The sequence below is a fragment of the Lactuca virosa genome, chromosome 4 (assembly GCF_052849685.1).
Source record: "Lactuca virosa cultivar CGN04683 chromosome 4, Lactuca_virosa_CGN04683_v6, whole genome shotgun sequence".
Taxonomy (NCBI): Eukaryota; Viridiplantae; Streptophyta; class Magnoliopsida; order Asterales; family Asteraceae; genus Lactuca; species Lactuca virosa.
The window spans coordinates 4,987,501-4,998,040 of NC_136429.1; the positions used below are offsets into that span (position 1 = coordinate 4,987,501).

Consider the following 10,540-nt stretch of genomic DNA (forward strand, 5'->3'; position numbering starts at 1 on the left):
GTTTGTTAAAGTAGCCACTCAAGTTTTACAAAAATTTAGCCATTTTGATGTACTGTGACCTGTTATAACTATAACATGTTAAAAAAGTGGTCACAATGCAAAATTTTGATACTAACTATTCCATTAAGCTGCTAGGTTTTGACAAAATTTTCATTGGTAAACAATTTAACCTCCTAGCCAAATGGTAATCACTTGGTAATGAAATACTCAAAATGTAGTTCACCCGGGTTCAAATCTCATATACTTCAACTTTGTGTGACTTGCTCTTTAATTCCCTCCCAACCCATTACCATATCAGATTTTCTCTCTTTTTTCTCTTCATCTTTCCCAACCCACAACACACGGAAACCCTATCTTTTTCAACTCACTTAACCTACTCAATTAAAAAAAAATACAAAATAAACCATGTCAAAGTGGTCGATATAGAAAATGTATTCAAAATTTTGTGGCTTTCATTGACGAAAAAGAAAGTTAAACCATAAAAATGGCCAATCTATAGGAGCTCTTTTATGTATTTTTCCCTAAAATAACAATCAAATATTCTAATTTAATTATTGAACTTCTAATTATGCAACTTAAACCATTAAAGTCGTTACTTTTGTTTAATTAAGTCATTTGGCTAAATTTCCAACAAGGCTAATCACCTTCGGTGAACTTGATGAAGCTTGACCCATGAATATAGTAAATTTTGATCATTTATCCGTGATCAAAATACACAATCAACCATGATTACTAGCAAAACTTAGCATTCTGATCGGTAACATTTGCAGCCGGTGGTATCTCAAAATGCCACAATCTTCCGACGCTCTTCTTCAAATTCCTCCGACACAAAAACTCTTCCCCATAAGCTTTCTCAGTTTTCCGATTCACATCATGCAAAAAAACATGCGTCACCCCTGATTTTTTCCGATTTCTCGCCATCACAGCAACCGTGTAAATCGCCCCCATCCTTCCCGGCGCCTCATCGAAATAACCCCTGGGGGCGTCGATCATTATCATATCCCATTCTTGATCGTAGACATGATCTGGTAGACCCGTGATTGCTAACTTGCACTGCGTGTTTCCTCGAATATAACTTTTGGATGGGGCACATTCCGGTTCGGATTGATACCAATTCAGGAGCTCGAAGGCGTCGGCTTGTTTCGTCCGGTAATTGACGGTGACTGCGTTCAGATCTGGTGAGGTTTTAAGGACACTCCGGACCCATGTCGGGTCTTCTTCCAGGAATAGGGTTTTGCCGAGTGGATTGAATGACGCCCACATCAGGGAATCGTGACCGAGTCCGAAAACGAGAAAATTACAGGGCGAAATCGATTGAAGAACGTCGAAGGAGACGGTGATCTCTTCTAACGATTGTTGTGGGACGACCTGAGAAGTGGCGTAGTGGAGAATGGCGTCGAGTTGCAATGGTGTGGTGGTTGAGGGGAAGAATTCTTCGGGGATAGATTCACTACAGAAGAGAGGGATTTCACCACCGCCGTTGAAAGTCGAGAGGAGAAGGCTGCCGGCTATAATAGCACCGGCGGATAACAAGAGGTAGAGTCCCCGGTCAGTGATGGGTGGGCGGTTCTTCATGATTTTAAAAATTCCGGTGACAGAGATACAAAACACAAAAATGTTGGTGTTGTCGATCACCTTGAATAAAATCTCCGGTCTCCAAAATGTCCCGAAAATTGCGTGATGAATAGGCCACACAAATATTCTAAAACTAACTCTTTTATGAAATTGTTAAATTATTGAATTGTGTTTTACGGGTTTTGTTAGCAATGGAATCATAAAATAATAATTTGTAAAAGAAATCATTATATATCGGTATCTTAATCCATTTAGTCATTATATATGTTTTTATTGGGATATATACAATAAAGTCTCAATATTTTCATCGATTTAACATGAATGTATTAAACTTTATTTTTTTAACAGTAAAGTCCTAATTACCGACAGTTTTTGACATTTTTATCCTTTTTTTACGGTTAGCCGGTAATTAGGATTTTTTTGTAAAAAAAAAAATTAATAAAGTTTAGGACTTTCTTGTCAAATCGTGAATTTGGACTTTACTGTCAAAAAAATAAAGTTTAAAACTTTTTTGTCAAATCGTTGAAAATATTGGGACTTTAGTGTTTATATCTTTTTTTTTGTTAGAAATTTAATAATATGATAGTCTTTAAGTAAGTTATTGAAACCTGCTCTAATCAACTAAATCCTATTGAAGAACTAAGAAACCAGGAAAAAAAAAACGAAATTGCCCTTCTTACCCATTCTCCTCATTCACACCCTAATCGTAATTGTATCAGGGTAAAGATGATAATGGTAAGAAAAATAGATATTGGTTTGTTAAGATTAAAAAAAACTATTTAACAAGAAGCACACTTTAAAGATTTCAATAGGATCTAGCTTACTAGAGTATGTTTCAATAACTCTTATGTTTAAATACTATAATATCATTAAATTTCTAACCAAAAAAGGGATATATACACTAAAGTCCAATATTTTTAAAGATTTGACAAGAAAGTCCTAAACTTTATTTATTTTTACAGTAAAGTCCTAATTCACGATTTCACAAGAAAGTCCTAAACATTATTTTTTTTTAACAAAAAAAAATCCTAATTACCGGTTAACCGGAAAAAAATGGTAAAAGTGTCAAAAACTGCCGGTAGTTAGGACTTTACTGTCAAAAAACATAAAGTTTAGGACTTTCACTTCAAATCGATGAAAATATTGGGACTTTACTGTATATATCCCTTTTTTATTCAATTAAGTTAAAAAAACCGGTAATCGTATTCAATTTGATATTTTTACCCGGTCAACAGCACATCCAATTTTTAAAAATTGCACTTTTGGCCCAAAATTTATTCTTTTGGCCCAAATTTTAAATTTTATTACAAATTTGGTCTATAATTTACCCTTTTTGCCCAAAATTTAAATTTTATTACAAATTTGGTCCAAAATTTACTCTTTTGGCCCAAATTTTAAATTTTATTACAAATTTGGTCCAAAATTTACCATTTTGGCCCAAATTTCAGAATTTTGTTAAGAATTCATCATAACTTTAGTTTTTTTACAACATTTTTCTCAAAAAAAAAATTCGAATATATTTTTTTTTTATAAAATCATATTATACAAAAACAACATATTTTCACATAAAAAATCTTATATCTTCTACATAATTGTTTTTTAAAAACTTTTCTGTATACGAAATACATATTTATAAAAATAGGTATTTGTTAAGTACATAAATATGTACAAATCCATTTTTATAAAAATATATACAAACATCTATTGTATTATAAATACATTTTGTAAAAACATATTTATATGCACCCAAATAAGTGTTTGTATATATTTCTTCTGTAAAAACATATTTATATATTTTTTATAAACACCTATTTTATAATAAACACATTTGTTTCAAACACGTTTAAAAATAAAATGTATACAAGCACGTATTTTATAAAAATATATACAAACATGTTTTTATAAACAAATGTATACAAATATGTTTTTATAAAAAAAAGATATATACAAACATGTTTTTGATAAAAAAACATCATTTGACAAGTAAATTATCGACAATTAAATTATCCTTTTAAATGTATACTCTAAATATTAGTTATATAAGAATTAATACCATAAAATAATAACTCATATTCAAAATTCAAAAGGAATTTTGATCACTGATAAAAAAAGTGTGTCTTCAAATTAAAAAATTAAATTTATTGTCATACAACTTTTTTTTTCAACCCACCCAACGTTATATTTTTGTTTTAAACCCAAAATAATATATCAAATTGGGTTAATTTCTAAGTTATAAGTTACCATATTATATTTTTTTATAAATATGTGTTTGTATACAAATATATTTATAATAAAATAGGTGTTTGTATAAATTGTTTTTTGTAAAATATGTGTCTGTATATATTTTTTTATAAAAACGAATTTGTATATATTTATGTACTTAATAAATACCTATTTTTAAAAATAGGTATTTCCCATACAAAAAAGTTTTTATATAGAAAATATAAGATTTTTATGTGAAAATATGTTTTTTTTTGTACAAATACGATTTTTTTTTAAAAAAACATATTCGAAATTTTTTTTTGAGAAAAAAGTTGTAAAAGAACTAAAGTTAGGATGAACTCATAAATTTTTTTTGAAATATAGGCCAAAAGGGTAAATTTTTGACCAAATTTGTAATAAAATTTAAAATCTGGGCCAAAAGTGTAAATTTAGGATCAAATTTGTAATAAAAATTGAAAATTGGGCCAAAAGTGTAATTTGTGAAAATTGGATGACCTGTTGACCGGGTAAAATGGTTAAATTAAATATGATTATCGGTTTTTAGGACTTAATTGAATAAAAAAATATATAAGGACTAAATCGATTATAAGACCAATATGTAAGGATTTTTTTTGTAGTTTTCCCTAAATTGAACTTGTATATCTCTTATTTGAAAAGATTTTAAAATTGGATAAAAGAAAATTTCCGAAAAAATTGATCATATTTCTTTTGAAGCGGAAATGTCATGCATTAAAAAAATGCACTCTAACGGAATTAAATGTTAGCCATGATTATAGCCGTAATTCAGTGCGTGTTAGATAAAGGCTTACGATTTTAGTAGAAAAAGAGTCAAATACTAGTAGCACAGATGGGTCATGTTGGAGATGGATGGGTGAGAGTGGAAAGAAGAAGAAAAAAAACTCGACCAAGTAAGATGCAATGATTCAGATGGCATCAAACGTGTTGCAACTACCTTCTTTGTATAAAATTTTTAGAATGGATGAAATAGTGGAAGATTGTGTAAAGCTCAACAAGGCTGTGGGAATATAGTGGATGTGTACGTGGAAAGGAAGAGAAATCGTTTGTGAGTGAGTTTTGGTTTCATTAGATTCATAAAGGTGGGGAACTTACGGGAGCTTGAATCGAGAATGAAAATAATGTCTTTTGAAGGAAAGAAACTTCATGCAAATGTGGCGAGATTTAAAAGAAACAAGATTTTGGTGCAATCGAGTCACATAGATTTTGCATATACTGGCGATAGGAGGTGGAATAAAGCTTCTTTGAATTGCTCACTTAGGGAAGGGGTATCGAATATATCATTCAAGGAGGCCGTCTTAAATTCAAGGCTTTCTCAGGAGGAATCGAAACTAAAACAACCGGGGAAATTCAATATTCCTGGTTCGTTGCAGCTACAATCATAGGCCTGGTTGGGTAGCTGTCTCGTGGGTGAAATCAAAGATTTAGAGATGCTTTCCAAATGCTTCTCTATCTTTCAAGCCTCTTGAATTGCTAATTATTCTATTAAAAACATCGGAGGATTGAATGTTTTATTAAAATTTGATAGTTGGTTGGTGGCAGAATAGTTCCTGCTACATCATAGAGATAATTGGTCAATGTGGTTTGCATGCTTAGAAAATGGGATGCTTCCTTCATTCAAAATTATAAGGTTGTATGGTTGAAGATTAAAGGCGTCACTAGTCAACTGTTGGGATCCAATTGTTTTTTCGGTAATTGCAAAGAAGTTCGGGAGGGTACTAGTATTGGGGGTTTTATCGTTTTAGGTAACAATCAATTTGTACATGCAAAATTTCGCTTAACTCTTAAGGGTACATGCAACCTAAATTGGATCTATGTCTTTTCTCAATTAATAGCAACATACTTATGAAACAAAAACTATAAACCCTATGAATCAAATTCATAAATAGAACCACATACCTCTTGCTTGATTCGAAACAAGCTAATCAAATAATCTTTGTAGTCTCCTTGAAAAACCAGCTCCAAAAGTATCGCTGCCTCTAATGGTTCACACACAAAACTCCGGAAACCATATGACTAAAGGAGATAGGGGAGAGAAGAGAAAGGAAGAGAATTTCGTTCTCTACCTTCTAGGTATGAGAAGCCACGGAAATTAGATGCCCAAGGGTCCTGTTTATAGTCTAGATAACTTGCAGATGAATCCGCATTTGAATAATTAAATAGTAGATATAATCCCAATTCAAATCATTTCCTTATCTACTACCATCAGCCTTCCAGAAACCCTTAGAAACTCTTTAAACCCGTCCATACTCATGGAGGTTCTAGAATTGCTTCTTTTGTTCAACTATTAAACAATTACAATTCACCCATTACACCTTTAATTAATTCCACTTAATCCCGAATTAATTCCAGATTAATTCTGATTAATAATTAATCAAATTTTTTTAACTATTTCTAATTCACTCATAATTAATTATTAACTATTTCTAATTAGTTGATTAATCACATAATAAATTAGCAAATCATTTATCCCTCTTATTTGATCAATCCAAGCCATTTCCTCGTTATGAGGGCAACCCAAAAAGGACTTTACTTTTATTCATCAACATTATACCAATTTAGTTAGGACCTTAGCCACCTTAATCCAACAGTCTCCCACTTGGATAAGTCGCTAACTAGAACTGCAAGTACAAATCCGAATAATCAATTGTGTAATTACACTTTATAACACCCCGTTACGAGATGCATTGGAGTAAACCAATGCACAATTGATTTGAAAATTATTACTTATATATCTCCATTTGAAGAATAGAAGATATTATCATCTTAGAATTACTCGTGATTAAATCCATGAAGTAATCTCTAAGCGCGGGTTTAATCAATACTTAAAATCCCTATTTTCAAGTACTCATGTGTGACATCCTCTAATTTCTCGGCCAGAAAAGACCGATTTAATTTATGCTTTTAAAACAAAGTCAGAGAAATCTTTTTAAAAGATGTTGCGGAATTGGTCCCCAAAACAAGACATGATAAAAGTTTATCAAATCCTTTCTTTAAGAAAGTATATATTTTCCTTATATATCAAAACCTCGGGATGTCATGTTCCGATACAGATCAAAAGCATAAACAAGACATTATAAGCCTTACAACAGTTATTTACAACTACTGGCCTATAATCAAAAAAAATCTCTCATCGTCCTTCGACTATGCTCGGGGTCCACTACCTGTAACATAAAAAGCTGAGTGGGTCAGGCTTGGGAGCCTGGTGGACATATAGGGTTTTCAACCCACAATAATAATAAACTTATTAAGTTCACTAATCAACAATAACCCTAATTACCCATTCCCGTTGTCCTCACTTTACGTCCCTAAACACCTAACACAAGGGACCTAGCCTAAGGAATATCATCGGGATGGACACTACTGCTAAGGGGACTCCTCAGCCATACATGTCCTAAAGGCAACCATGAGGGGGATGGAGTACGACAATGAACATTTAGTTCATCAACACCTACAAGTTGCAAACCTGCTAGTGTGCCACTGGACTGTCTAGAAAGGTCTGTGGTCGTCATCTATACTCCGCTAGACGACTAAAACAACAACAACAACAAAAACATCGAGGCCTCTCACCATTTTAACACACATCGACTATTTCATCTACCCATGTTCTACCCAACATATTTGTAGATAAAATACATATACAGTTTAAAACTTGCATAAAACATTTGTTCAACAGTCACCTCAAATAAACAATTAATATATTTACACATTGCACGTATTTTAAGGTAAATACTTCATATCTATGTGTAAAGTGAAAGTAACTACACACTCACTTGATTTGATGATAATCGGGCAGCAATTCGTTTCCTAAAACGTTCGTTTCTAATAAAACCGGGAGTTTTATTGAGAAACCGGGCTCTGCAAAGGTCGGGCTTCAAAAACCGAAAAGATAAATTTCTCGGGCTTCTCGGGCACTTCGTGGCGTATTCTGGGGGTTATAATTGATACCGGGGCTTTGGGGGATGTTAAAATGAAAGAAATATGAAAAAAGGGGTGAAAATGGACAATTTCTTAAAAATATCCGAGAAGGCTCGCAACCTTCTATTTATAGGAAGAGGCTGCTGATCGGACGGCTGGAGAGAGGCCACGTGGCAGCAGATCCGAAGGGGGCAAATGGCTCGCACGTGGGCTGCGCATGCGAGGGCCTCGGTGGCAGCTTCTTAGTGGACCAAGGTCTAGTCCGAGGAGGAGGGTTCGTGGCGCCTGGTGCGAAGGTCGGACACGCCATAAGGGACACGCGTCGGATTTTTAGTGTACAACTTTGGATGGCTCTCCGGTTCGGATGACTAGCGGATTTCGGACACGTGGCATGATTTAAGTGAGGGTGAGGTGGCCGAAGTCCACCTATGAGAAATTCCTCGGTTTTGGCAATTTTTCTCGATTTTTGCGCCAAAACTTCTAAAATCCATAATTTTCGCATACGAGCTCCGTTTTTGACGTTCTTTATATGCACGCGTAGGTAAAATTACGCTCTACAACTTTCGTTTGGACTTTGTCGGCTAATTTTGACTTTAATTTTGTTATTATTATTTTTAACAGACCGGGACAGGAAATCCGTTAAAAATTCATAACTTCTTCATCCGACGTCCGTTTTCGTCTGTCTTTTCACCGTTGTGCTACTATTGACGAGACCTTCGATTATCGTTTAGGTCGTGCCGGCTAAAAATCACTCGATCTAAAATTCGAGTTTTTAGCTGTCTACTGTTAAGCTGAAACTTCGAAAAATCATAACTTCCTCATACGAAGTCAGATTTGGGCGTTCTTTTTATACATACTCTCGGTTTAACGAACACTACGACTTTCGTTTAGATCACTAAGGCTAAAAAGTAGTTTATCAAAAACTCACTTTTTACGACATTCAGCACCATGCCGGTTTTGTCGTGAAACTTCGACAGGTCATAACTTCTTCGTTATAACTCAGATTTCGGTATTCTTTATATATCCGTAATCCTTGTCACGACCACTACAAATTTCTTAATAGATATCGGCTTTATCTAATATTTATTTTCGACGCTCATTTTTATTCTTAATTAATTAACTCCTAGTAATTAAGCATAAAACACATAATATTCACATAATTCCTTTTCATTTCTTCAAAATGAGTTACAAAGGTTAACCTAGACTATCATATCAGTATTAATGCCTAGGCTAGAAACACGAGCGTTACATCATGAATATTGAAGCAATATCTATGCAATGTCCTATCCCTATGGATAATCTACAAACAATTATTGAAAACCTTAATTTAATACCTACTCCTAGAAGTATGACTAACTGTGACATTTCGAATAAACTAATATTCAGGAAGTAACACGCAAAATGAAACACAATAATAAACTAATTGTTCTATGGCATCATACTCTGTCAATATAAATAATTCCTTATTATTTAATCACCATAACAATTACAAATTTATCTAATGTATAAATGTTTCGGGGTAATCAACTTAACAACTAAACTTGTCAATATTTCTCATGCCAATGCTCCTATCATGCATATCATGTTTTCCTTTGGTCATCACCATTGTGAACGAATCATCGAAAATATATTCACTTTACAACTAGATCTCCATCCTCAACATTTTATTGAAAGTAGTGGAATTTCCTCTTTTTATGTGTTAACCTTTTGTGGTCTCAAGCATCCTTAGTCAATATAAATGCACTTTCACAAAATATTTTTAATGACAATTTACTACTTAAAACAAATCCAATGTCAAAAATTAAGCTTTATAGTCCAGGTACACTCCTTAGATACTTCACTTGCACTAATGTGATTGTACCTACATTATCGAATCTACTAGCATCTCCTATATGAAACCTTTCATGCTTAGACTACGACTCAAAGTCATCTCTAAAATTCATGTCAATATAACTCTTCTCAATCATGTTCTCAACTGTCTATAAGCAACCATTATTTGGTATCTTTTAATACCCCAGAATGTTCTTGACAATTCTCTAGCGATTCAGTCGAGCCAATTTCTGATTCAATCTCACAATGCTCAAAACATTTGAGAAATCATAATAAGCACAATTCATATCATTCATGATCGATCCTGTATCTGAACCATATGAGACTCGACTTATTTTATCATTTTCATGACTAGTACAAAGGACTTTTGAGATCCACTCAACTCCTTGATATGAAGCATATGAACAACCCTTTTGGAATTTTTCATGTTGACACCTTTCAATATTTGTGCTTTGAATGAATGCTATTAAACATTTCAATCTATACTTTTAGATCCACATACCAAGTATCAGTGTTGTTTCTCCTTGTTCATCATAGCGAAACAATTCCCGAGCATTTGCACTTTGCAACTTAAGGACAATGTTTCCTATGATTAATATTAACATCAACATGCACTACTAGGAAGACAACGACACTCACACTAGCTTTGACATGCACTCAAGACTAATCTGAACTTCTAAAAAGACAACATTCTTTGACTTTTAAATTTATAATTTTAACAGGCTTAGACTGTTAAAATCCGTTGAAAATTCATAACTCTCTTGTTCGACGTTCGTTCTCGACTGTCTTTATATCTACGGATAGGTATTGACGAAATCTTCAACTCTCGTTTAGATTGTTTTTCCTAACAATCGACCAATTTCAATTTTGGTTTCTGTGTCATATACTGCTACGCTGAAACTTTGAAAAATCATAACTTCCTCTCACGAAGTCAGATTTAGGCTTTCTTTATATGCACGAAATCCTTTTCACATATACT

General features: G+C 33.2%; 1 pseudogene; it reads right to left on the minus strand.

The window, feature by feature from the left end:
* Window positions 1-188: 188 nt before the first annotated feature.
* LOC145109606 (arabinogalactan O-methyltransferase 1 pseudogene) lies at window positions 189-1,673 on the minus strand (annotated as a pseudogene).
* Between the last annotated feature and the right edge of the window lie 8,867 nt (window positions 1,674-10,540).